Source organism: Mytilus californianus, unplaced genomic scaffold, assembly GCF_021869535.1.
Source record: "Mytilus californianus isolate M0D057914Y unplaced genomic scaffold, xbMytCali1.0.p SCAF_13, whole genome shotgun sequence".
NCBI classification, from domain to species: Eukaryota; Metazoa; Mollusca; class Bivalvia; order Mytilida; family Mytilidae; genus Mytilus; species Mytilus californianus.
Genome location: NW_026262615.1, coordinates 27,233,687 through 27,244,073, shown reverse-complemented (window position 1 = coordinate 27,244,073; position 10,387 = coordinate 27,233,687). Strand labels below are relative to the sequence as shown.

The window sequence follows — 10,387 nt, the reverse complement described above, 5'->3', positions numbered from 1 at the left end:
CACCATGGTTACTTGGTGGTTCACATGGAAATCAACCCTCGCCTCAAGGATGTTAATATTTACTGAAAACCAAATAAATGTAATTATTTAAACATAGTTTGTTTTATCTATCAGTGAAGAAATATGAAAAACAAAACCCCAGTAGGACCTTTTTTTCATGGATTTTAATGTGGATTCCGTTAATATAGAGAAGGTTGATGAATGAGGGTTCATTTCTTTCATTCACTTAATTTTTGTCTTTATCTGATCTAAATTGTTGGTTGGAATCACTTACATTATTCTTATTTCTAAAAGGCGGGCTCCATAATATTATGAGGGCCCTCTGGTCCCATTCATTTTAGTTGTGTGTCCTCTGATCAAGTAAACGCTTTTCTGCTATAGTGACAATTGCACTTTTGTTTTAAAAAAAAAATGCAGATCATATATAAAAAAGATATATCAGCTAAAGGTTATTCAAGAGTCACGAACGCATAGTTCTAGAGGTAAAAGACAGACAAGAGATTTCAAAAGGATATTCAAACTCACAAGTCATAAACAAATTGACAACGCCATGGCAAACACGTTACTGTGTATTTTATACGACTATCATACAAGTGAGAGGATTAGCTACATGTAACTATCGAACCAGGTTTAATTACTGTTTCTTCATAAGGAAATGCCTGTACCAAGTCAGGAATATGACTGTCACATCAGTTTTCCATTCGTTCTGTTTTTGAGCTTTTGATTTTGCCATTTGATAAAGGTCTTTCCGTTTTGAATTTTCCTTACAGTTCGGTATTTTTGTTATTTTGCTTTTTTACGGTCATTTTAAAAGTAGTAAACAAAATAAATATGGTGGACAAATTTACACATCATACTGAATCCTAAACAAAGATAGATATTAGTGTAACACGTTCGTTAGGTTCGTATACAAAATTGAAAGAAAGAATTATCAAAATCAGAAAATTATTTCTGATAAACTACTGACATACGAACTACTAGATTGAATTTTCATAGACAGATAGCTCGTTTTATTTGTTTTGTTACATATAATGAACGCGTACACACTTGTTTTTCATCATTAGCTCATAGTTGATGTGAAAATAGTTACCGCAGGTATACAACAAAATGGCAGTGATATCAATCACAACAAAAACACGCATAAGGCTTATACAGAAGCCGTTAAAGCAGGTTAAATACCTAAACCTTTATATAATAATTAGCATCCCGGCAATCCCGTCAATATTTATTATGGAAACAGATCTCGTCTTAGACGTTAGACCTAAAGAAGACCAGTACCTTACTCACAATGAACTTTACAAATTGAATATAAAATAAAGGAGATGTGGTATGATTGCCAATAAGACATCTATCCACCAAAGTTCAAATGAAGTGGATGTAAACAATTATAGGCAACCGTACGGCCTTCATCAATGAGAAAATTCCGTATCGTATAGTCAGAGATAAAAGACCCCGACACAACAACCACTGAACTAAAGGCTATTGACTTGGGACATGCACATATATAATGTGGCGGGATATAACTAGTTTGCTGGAGCCATCAACTCACGTATTCCAGTGAGCTATAAGAAAAGTCTGTAGCTTGCCATAGGTATATGGCGCATATACCCTTACTCTAATTCTGACAAAGAAACTGTTAATACAAACAAAAATAGCTGTACGTTGCAGGGCTTATCAAAATACATGATAATAACCCTAAAACTAATGAACATTATAAACGTGTCTACTTGCGTGTTTGTGTTAAAGAAGTCACGTGTTCTGCTGATGATGATCAGACTTGCGTGTTTGTGTTAAAGAAGTCACTTGTTCTGCTGAAGATGATCAGACTTGCGTGTTTGTGTTAAAGAAGTCACTTGTTCTACTGATGATGATCAGACTTGCGTGTTTGTGTTAAAGAAGTCACTTGTTCTACTGATGATGATCAGACTTGCGTGTTTGTGTTAAAGAAGTCACTTGTTCTGCTGATGATGATCAGACTTGCGTGTTTGTGTTAAAGAAGTCACTTGTTCTACTGATGATGATCAGACTTGCGTGTTTGTGTTAAAGAAGTCACTTGTTCTACTGATGATGATCAGACTTGCGTGTTTGTGTTAAAGAAGTCACTTGTTCTACTGATGATGATCAGACTTGCGTGTTTGTGTTAAAGAAGTCACTTGTTCTGCTGATGATGATCAGACTTGCGTGTTTCTGTTAAAGAAGTCACTTGTTCTACTGATGATGATCAGACTTGCGTGTTTGTGTTAAAGAAGTCACTTGTTCTACTGATGATGATCAGACTTGCGTGTTCGTGTTAAAGAAGTCACTTGTTCTGCTGATGATGATCAGACTTGCGTGTTTGTGTTAAAGAAGTCACTTGTTCTACTGATGATGATCAGACTTGCGTGTTTGTGTTAAAGAAGTCACTTGTTCTACTGATGATGATCAGACTTGCGTGTTTGTGTTAAAGAAGTCACTTGTTCTACTGATGATGATCAGACTTGCGTGTTTGTGTTAAAGAAGTCACTTGTTCTGCTGATGATGATCAGACTTGCGTGTTTCTGTTAAAGAAGTCACTTGTTCTACTGATGATGATCAGACTTGCGTGTTTGTGTTAAAGAAGTCACTTGTTCTACTGATGATGATCAGACTTGCGTGTTCGTGTTAAAGAAGTCACTTGTTCTACTGATGATGATCAGACTTGCGTGTTTGTGTTAAAGACGTCACTTGTTCTGCTAAAGATGAACATACTTGCTTGTTTGTGTTAAAGACGTCACTTGTTATACTGATGATGATCAGACTTGCGTGTTTGTGTTAAAGACGTCACTTGTTCTGGTGATGATGATCAGACTTGCGTGTTTGTAAAGACGTCACTTGTTCTGCTGATGATGATCAGACATCAAGAGCAAATAAAGATGAAGGCAGCTGTAACGTACACAAAATATTCAGAGAAGTATTTCGTGTGAATTGGATGCTAACAATCAGTCAAACGTGGGCGGTATTCTCTATGACCCTCTGTAAAAGCTCTACTAAGAACCCTTCAAATAGGCAAACTAAGACTCATTGTCATGCATAAAGATTAAATTCCGAAATCAAATGACAACCACATTTGAAATGATTGCTAACAAAATGGCCACACAATTCGATAGTGTCAAAATGATTGGTTTTACATGATGTGCAAGTACCAGGTCACAAACAAGTAGATTGTTCAAGCTTTTATATACACAAATTGAAAGTAATAACATAAGTGACGAAAACATAAGCAATGGATCAATGGAAAATGAAAAATACAGTGAAGGATTATACACTGAGCCCATTGTCGAAAGTACAGAGGTCAGCACAGAAACACAACCTGCTACACAATCAACGACAGTAAACACCAACCTTCAAGACGTATCTTGGACAAAACATGAATAAAATAACAAAACTCACGTTGTCCTTTTCAAATTAAATCAACAATATTGCAGGTGAAGTAGAAACAAGAAAAACAAATCTGCAAGACTCAGAACATCAAACAAAAAGACAAACAATATTTCAAATTCTCGTAGTTACACTATATTTCCGCAGTCATAAATGTCCAGCTTCGACACCAACTGATGAAGTACACGAACGAACCGTCCCTAATCAAAAACCATATTTTTGTTTTCATTAATTTAAATGGAGGAATTTGCTACAAATCAAGTTCATTAAACATAATTGGAAGAACTCATAAACAGAGGTTATACATATATAAGTCGGCAAGCAAATGCACTTTAAAAAAAGATAATTACGTATTCTGAAATAAAACTTGAATTGTTTCAGAAAATGAAGGAAAAATGATAATAATCACTAGGAGCAAACGTATTTTGTTGTGATTTAATTTTAAATTAACCACCGAAGACCAAATGACGGAGATATAAGCAACTATAGATCACCATGCGTACTTCAACAACGAGCTATTATACCGTTTATTATAAGTTATAAAAGGCCACGAAATGACAAAATGAAAACCAACTCACACGATAAAACAAACGGCATGTTTTATGACTTTTTTGTTTTGAATACTTTTTTTAAATATGTTTTTAACAAACAAAAAACAAATATGAAAGACATCATCCGACGAAAACCACAGAGTTCCATGCTCTTGTCTTGGGGCACACACATACAGAATGTTATGGGTTAAACATGTTCATAAGCGCCTAATTCTCCCCCAAGCTGTCACACTGGTTTAACAGCTCAACAGAAAAACAAACGATAAAAATCAGTCAATAACGGCTAGATTTATCAGATCGGCACAAAGCACAGATCCAAAACAACTTTCAGAAATAATAAAAGCACAAAGTACCGCTCTAAGAGTACTCGCAGTTACCGAATTGTATTAACAAATAAATCATGATTCCAGACTTAAATCAATCACTAAACAGATTTAGTGTAAATACGTCATAAACAGTCTGAAACAAAATACGACCTTGAGCAAATTTAAAATATAATCGTTGATGGATAGATTGTTGTTCACATCTATCAACAACGGTAACAATAACTTTCCTCCGGTTTAGGCTTACATGTACCTATTCCTGAAAATACCTGTTTTTGTTTTTTTTTTTCAAAATCAATATACAAATTGTTTTCATTTGAGCAAGTTATGACAGTATCTATCAAAGGCTGCAAATCTTGTACAATTTTCACTGATAACACCATACCATCTGCATACATCAGAGGATATAAATTTAACATTTGAAGCTCATATGATTTTCAATTTTGATTGATCAACTCCATCTCAAAGTTATTTACATAATCAGAATACAAAAGAGGAGATAAAGATTACACTTTCATAAGACCAACAGTGCAATCGAAAAATTCTGATAATCTACCATCCATTTTAACACGTATTCAAATTTATATACAGTACATAGCCAAAAGTATTCGTCACCTGCAGTTTTTGCTTTATATTTCATATAAAAACACATTTTTCAAAGACCTATTTTGAAGGCATTAATGGTTGCATTTTAACAAACAAGGAGTTAAAAAAAGCAGAATTGTCTCAAGAATATTTCTTTATTTGGTCATGGTTTTGTCTTCAGTTGTTTTTGTTTTCTCTTGATGTTAACACGTATAATAATTTATAAACAATTTAATTTGGTTGAAATATATTGCAAATTTCTGAACAGAAAATAATATATGTGTTTATCTCATAAGAAAATGAAATTGCTCCACAACAAATATACAACCAAATAAACCAGTGAAATTTCTGCTTCTATTGGTACCCAGTTGCTTAAAATCAAACACGAATTTACCCCAACATTTTTTGTTGTAAAATGGTGAGAAATTCCAAGTGAGGAATACGTATGGACACACTCTGTTGTGTACATTGATTTAATAACCATTAAAAAACTTACTGGAATACCATATCTGATTAATCGTGGACACAATTTAAAATGTGTCACACTGTCGAAAGCTCAACGATAATCTTTAAAACAACAATGTAAACATTTCCCTTTTCTTTAACATGTTTGTTCTTAATGAATGAAGGACAAATATGGCATATGTGGTACCAAGACCAGCGTGGAATCCGTATTATGCATCTGTTAGTTCTTTGTTTTTCGCACATCATTTCAACAGTCTTGTATTTATGAAAGAATCAAACAGTTTACCAAAATGTCAAACTAACGAAAGATAATCATTCACATTCCCCTTCTTAAAAACATATGTACCATAATGCTTTTAACCCACATCTGCGAGAAGGTTCTAGTATTTGAAATGTTATTGAAAAGTGTACTCAGAATATTCAATACCGTTTACCAGAAATAAGGTATTCTTTAAGAGTGTTGTCAAATCCCGGGAATTTTATCTCGTTTCATTGGTCGTATTCCATAGCTAAGTTCATTCTCAGTGAGCGGGGCTTAAAATGTTTTAAACACATTTTGTATTGTCTCTTTATGATATATGCGTTTTTATACGTGTTTATGTATGAATACTTTTCTAGGTTTCTTGTTGATGGCTTAGCTTATTAATGATTTAAACTACATGTCTCCTTTTTCATATATGACTATTGGTTTGATTTTCAAAAGCTTGTTTCCACCACAGTGACATCCAGCGAGAGAGAGCAATCAATGTCAATAGTTTAGTATATGTAATGATCACCGGGGGAGCAAACCAAAGGACAATAATAACCAAAACATTTTTAGAGAGCAACATGCGGTCTACAACAATAAATATGTATGTATATATATATATAGAATATGTCAGGCACCTGGTCGTCTAAGCCTTTAATTATTGTTTTATTGTCACTATTTTTTTCAGTTGTTTATCATTATTTTATTAAAGTTTCCAAATTGATAAATATAATATTAATGATATAATTATGGTTACTTAGAAAATTGATTTTTTTTTTATAGTTTTGAATTTCAGTAAAAGTAACAAGTATGTAAAAACAATTTTCATAGAATTAAAACCATGGTGTGGTTTTTAAAATATTTTAGCCTCGAGCATCACTTAGAGACATTGATTGCCGAAATGCATATCTGGTTAATGTTATTAATACATACATTCCACTAAAACAGTAACGAAATGTATTTTTTGGTAAAATGAAAGACAAATGATCTACTAGTATCACAAACGACTACACTTTAAAAAAAATTGAGCTTTTATTCAATAAATGTTTCCCATAGTTTTCTGATGCCTATTTCACTTGTTTGAGGACACTGAAAAAAAGAAGAAAAAAATCTGTATTAAATAGTATATCAATAAGATATTTCGTATACTGTAATTTTTTTATTTTTTGTTGTTGTTAAATCATTATCTGAACACTTCTTTGCATATTTCTAAGCTAGTATTTATACGAAACTGAACTGTTTGAATTCAGATTGTCGAGAGAGCATACTTGTTATTGGTTCATGTCTGTCATATTTGTTTTTCGTAAATTGTTTTGTCATAAATTAGGCCTAAGTTTTCTCAATTGAATTGTTTCATATTTTTTTCATGTCGGGACCCTTTATAGCCGGCTATACGGGTATGGGTTTTTCTCATTGTTGAAGGACGTACGGTTGCCTATAATTGCTTACATCCACTTCATTAGAACTTTTTTTTTAAAGACCAGGACAGAGTGCAAGCAAAATATCTAAAGTTATAATTAATCGAAATCAAACATTCCTGTTAATTAGCTATTACACTAGTATTGTATAATGAATGCGTTTTTAGAATTTATACTCACGCTACACAGGCTGAAGGGCACAGAGGAGTCAATATGGCCCCAACTCCTGTCGCTGAAACCGCAGATGCACAAGCCGTTACACAAGCTGTTTGTCCCATACCAGAATGAGCGAACCCTTCAACTAACTGTGTGACTTGGTCTAAGTGAAGTTCTGGTAGATGTATTTGAATGTTGCCAACTATAATGAGATACATGATGAATAAGGGTCTTGATCAGGGAGACTTCATTTCTGTATTCTTTGATTTTAAGGTCATTGTTCTCTATTTTTTATTTTTTTTTTGCCCATTATTATCATTTTTTTATTTTAGCACCCCATTATCTATATCCTTTTTTTATTTATATTTGCCATATTTTTTCTCTTATTTTTTTTACCTATTGCCCATTCCCATCCATACCCTCTTCGCAATAGTAGTTGCATAGAGGTTAACTAATTGGTTACAAAAACAAATAATGTTTTTTTTTCAATTGCTTACTTATGCCATTGTAGGACCAGTCCATTTCTTGGACTCTTTTTTTCTTTTCTACATAACCCATTTTATTAAATACTTACAGTGAATTTGATGACATATCGTATAAACACCTGTCTATATATTTCAAAAAATATGTGTTGCCCTCTAATTATCTTTTTGATTATCTTGATCGTTGGGTTGTTGTCTCATTGACGTATAACCAACATCTACCTTTAGTCATATACATGATTTTTTCGAAATATTAAGGACAAATCAGTACGCTAAGTTGAGTTACTTATACAATTTGTAACATGTTGTTTTCATATTCTAAACAAGAATTTTTATCACTGACCAGTTTTTCAATTGTAAATTTATCAACTAGCGATTTGACTCTAATGACAAAACTGCCATGAACAAATCGGCATATGTTATTGACACTAAAAAAATATACATTTTTCAATTCAAAGTTTCCTGAAATAATTCTAATATTGCATCAAATCATTTATCGCAGTTTAACAGATTTTGCAAAAGTTGCTAACATAGAATAATGAACTATTATAAATTTAATTCAAAACTTTATTATCGCTTGTAAAAGTACTGGATACGATTTCACAAAACAACTTACGACTATGTCTAATCTTTGCCGTAATTTTTTTGTGAAACCGACTGCATAAGTTGTTATTCTATAGTTTAGTCTTAACTAAATTATACATACTCAAAAATCTTTCTTGGGGAGCTCCAAAAACAAAAGGCAACAAAACGGCTAACATAAACAGACACTTCATTTTGATACCTGAATTGGACATAAAGCATTTTAATATAATAATATATTAAAAACATTTTTTAACATAATTTGTACATTCTATTCCCAAAATCTGAGGTGTACTTGATTGTTTACTTATTTCAACTCTATCAATCGGACGAAAGCGATCTGAGGCTATCTGAGACTATTTAGTCTGTTCCGTACGTCTACCATTTCGATAACAAAAAACACAATAATTTGACTGCTGTGGGTAGCTGCGGGTAGCTTAGTTGCTTTGTATATTTCCTAATAATTTAATTTTGGATGTAACACTTCTTCTGATGGGCTTAAAGTTTTTTGTCTATCAGCTCAAAGACATAGTTTTGTATGTCAATGATTTTCGTGATTTACTCCTTAAAAATGGAATTTAGAATTAAATTATAAGGTATGACTAATATTGTTTCTGTCTATTCGAAATTTCGAAAAAATTTTAATTAACCCACATAACATTTTTGATGTTATTTGTTCATAGACAGAAAAAATATTACAGTCATTGAATTTCCTTAATTAATGATACTGTAAATTCAGAAATTATTGCGTGCATTTATTATTACGATTTTGTTATTTTAGACTAAAATGCGATTTATATTTTTGCGATATTGAGAAAAATCCTGTTTTATTCATATAAAAAATTTTAAAATGCGAGTTTAAATTATTGCGATTATTACCCTGTCGCATTTTTCGCAATAATAAAAACATCGCAATAATTTCTGAATTTACAGTAATTGAAATGTTCATTTATTAATGCTCAGTAGTGGTCAGTTATTAAAGTTTTTTCTTTGTGGTATATTAAAAAAGTTTTTGATTTCAGGGTATCTAGAAAAAGAAATGTATTGTAAATTTAGTATGTTTTATGATGATTTTATTATTGCCAACTTGCGACAGAAATGTTTCGCAAAAAATTAATTCGGTTTTACAATTTTAGAGCATGTTTTGTATACATCATTTCGAGAAATCGCAATAACTTATCTTATATTTTGCCCACTGATCAAAGATTGCATTAAATAAATGCACGCAGAACAGTACTGTGTTATAAGCCTGGGATAAGAAGTCAGCGTAAGTCGGTTCCCTAAGAAAAATATTCAGCATACCTTCGGAATATACAAATATCAAACTTGTCAAACAAAGACGGTTCTCTTAGAAAATATTCAGTATACCTTCGGAATATACAAATATCAAACTTGTCAAACAAAGACGGTTGTCTTAGAAAAATATTCAGTATACCTTCGGAATATACAAATATCAAACTTGTCAAACAAAGACGGTTCTCTTAGAAAAATATTCAGTATACCTTCGGAATATACAAATATCAAACTTGTCAAACAAAGACGGTTGTCTTAGAAAAATATTCAGTATACCTTCGGAATATACAAATATCAAACTTTTCAAACAAAGAAGGTTGGCTTAGAAAAATATTCAGTATACCTTCGGAATATACAAATATCATACTTGTCAAACAAAGAAGGTTGTCTTAGAAAAATATTTAGTATACCTTCGGAATATACAAATATCAAACTTGTCAAACAACGACCGGGTACCAGTCTAAAGTCATCCTTACCTTTTTTGACTAAGTACAGGAACTGATGAACAATACGTGACTTCTACATTTTATAGATTTGATAAGACATCGTTACTGAAGCTTATCTCAGGACTGTACATGAATTACCCAAATTAGGAAAATAATTATGCAATTATATTTGACCCCTTTTCTGGACAAACAGTCATTTGGTAAACTCAGTGGTTGTTTGGAAAGGCAATAGATGGATATACACGAGTCAATCTCAAAAATCGGTAAATCCACAAATATTCACTTGGTCATAAAAAGGAAAACAGAAGAAGAGAGATAAAAATATAAGGATTTTGTAAACTTTTTATTTATTATCAATGTTAATTATACTCTAATAACACAGAATCAAACAGTTTTAAATAAATTTAACAGACAAACGAAGTTCTACCACTATTAACAAAATT

The 10,387-nt window shown here is 32.1% G+C and overlaps 1 long non-coding RNA gene across 2 annotated transcripts; it reads right to left on the bottom strand.

The window, feature by feature from the left end:
- Positions 1-6,580: 6,580 nt before the first annotated feature.
- LOC127723795 (uncharacterized) lies at positions 6,581-9,995 on the bottom strand. 2 transcript variants are annotated; one of them, XR_007992256.1, is made up of 4 exons: positions 9,975-9,995; positions 8,330-8,407; positions 7,166-7,343; positions 6,581-6,656 (listed from the first exon to the last, which is right to left on the bottom strand). It is a non-coding gene; the product is annotated as an uncharacterized LOC127723795 (long non-coding RNA). The 2 variants fall into 2 exon arrangements; XR_007992257.1 differs by lacking the exon at positions 9,975-9,995 and adding an exon at positions 9,909-9,928.
- Positions 9,996-10,387: the final 392 nt, after the last annotated feature.